At 47.0% G+C, this 2,189-nt stretch overlaps 1 pseudogene across 1 annotated transcript; it reads right to left on the reverse strand.

Moving 5' to 3' along the window:
* Positions 1-6: 6 nt before the first annotated feature.
* Positions 7-1,139, reverse strand: LOC116547594 (annotated as a pseudogene). The gene has a single exon (XR_004267106.1). The product of XR_004267106.1 is annotated as a farnesyl pyrophosphate synthase pseudogene (transcript).
* Between the last annotated feature and the right edge of the window lie 1,050 nt (positions 1,140-2,189).

The raw sequence follows: 2,189 nt of genomic DNA on the forward strand, positions 1-2,189 counted from the left end.
CGCCCTTGCAGTCTCTAGGTCACTTTTTCCGCTTGTAGATTTTGCACACAAGCCCCAGAAAGATAGCTGGGGGCAGGGGCGCTGCGTACTGTTCAATGAGACCCATAATGTGGCTGTAACTGTCTTCCTCATACTGCGAGAACACGGCCGGCAGATCCAGCTCCTCATATAATGCCTTCACTCGGGCCACCTTCTCAGCCTCCTTCTGCCCGTAATTTTCCTTCAGGATCTGGCGCTGTTCCGGAGTGGACCGTTGTAGACACTGGACCACCAGCCAGCTGCATTTGTTGTCCTGGATGTCAGTGCCAACTTTGCCAGTCACACTGGGGTCCCCAAAGAGGTCAAGGTAATCATCCTGAATCTGAAAGAACTCTCCCATCTCCAACAGGATCTTCTTGGCATTGGCATGCTCCTTCTCACCATCAATTCCTGCCATGTACATGGCTGCAGCTACAGGAAGGTAGAAGGAGTAGAAAGCCGTCTTGTACTTGACAATAGATTTGTACCTCTTTTCAGTGAATCTGCCAAGATCCACATTGCCCTGGGGGGCTGTGATGAGGTCCAGGGTCTGCCCAATCTCAGTCTGATAGGAACTCTGCAGGAAGAGCTCAATCAGATTCAGGTAATAGGGCTGCTCCCGGCAGTAGAGCTTCAGCAGGCGGTAGATACATGCTTCCAGAAGGAGAGCATCATTGATGGCATCCAAACCCACGCCTGGCTTCTGATACCAGCAGAGCTGTCCCCGGCGGGTGAGGGATGAATCCATGATGTCATCTGCTACCAGCAAGAAAGCTTGCAGCAGTTCCACACACCAGCCCACAGTCAGGGCCCGCTGGAGATTATCAGCATCCTGTTTCCTTGGCTCCACCAGCTCCCGGAATGCTACCAGCACTGTCAAACCCCAGTGATACTTGCCTCCAATGACGTTGTACTCCAGGACCTCCTTGAGCCAGGCAATAGCATTTCCTGTCTCTGGGTGTCCCATCTCATCCTCAGTCAGCACCCTAACGATCTGGGAGAAGTGCTGAACGAAATGCCGCTTTTCTTGGACATAAACATCTGATTTCTGGTCTCCATTCATTCTGAGGGAGGAGCAAAGGGCTCTGTTCCTGGATGCGGGTTCCTGCTCGGTCTTCAGTGGTTTTTTAGTGTAGTCACACAGTTGTGCAGCCATCAGCACTAATTCCAGAAGGTTTTCATTACCCCCACAAAGAAACCGTACCATAGCAGTCACTCTTCATTTCCTCTTTCCCCTAGACTTTGTGGAAAGCACTAATATCTTATACTTTCTGTCCCTATGGATTTACCTGTTCTGCGCATTTTACGTAAATGAAATTATTCAATATATAGTCTTTGTGTCTGGCTTTTGTCACTCCTCATGTTTTTAGGATTCACCCTTGTTGTAGCATGGGTCAATACTTTATTCCTTTTTTTCTTTCGTTCTGAGACAGAGGCTTGCTCTGTCACCCAGGCTGGAGTGCAGTAGTGCGATCTTGGCTCACTGTAACCTCCACCTCTTAGGTTCTAGCAATTCTCATGCCTCAGCCTCCTGAGTAGCTGGGATTACAGGTACATGCCACTATGCCCGGCTATTTTGTTTGTTTGCTTGTTTAGTACAGACAGGTTTCACCATGTTGGCCATGGTGGTCTCAAACTCTTGTCCTCAAATGATCCTTGGCCTCCCAAAGTGCTGGCTTTATAGGCATGAGCCATCATGCCAGGCCCAATATATATATTTTTTTATGGCTGGATAATACTCCATTGTATGGATATACCACATTTGCTTATAGATTCATCAGTTGATGGACACTGGGATTGTTTTCACTTTTGGCTATTTGGAATAATGCTGCTGTGAACATTCAGTTACAAGTTTTTGTGTGGATATAAGTTTTCAGTTCTCTTGAGTATATACCTAAGAGTAGAATTGCTGATTTCTATTGTGTTTTTAATTTCTACTATTATATTTTAATTTCCAAGATCTTGTATTCTCTGAATTTTTTTTTTTAAAGACACAATTTCACTCCCGTTGCCCAGGGGTGAGTGCAGTGGCGTGATCTCGGCTCACTGCAACCACTGCCTCCTGTGTTCAAGCAATTCTCTGGCCGCAGCCTCCTGAGTAGCTAGGATTACAGGCACGTGCCACCACATCCAGCTAATTTTATATTTTTAGTAGAGATGAGGTTTCACCT

This window comes from Sapajus apella, unplaced genomic scaffold (assembly GCF_009761245.1).
Source record: "Sapajus apella isolate SASKATOON/1434 unplaced genomic scaffold, GSC_monkey_1.0 scaffold3723, whole genome shotgun sequence".
Taxonomy (NCBI): Eukaryota; Metazoa; Chordata; class Mammalia; order Primates; family Cebidae; genus Sapajus; species Sapajus apella.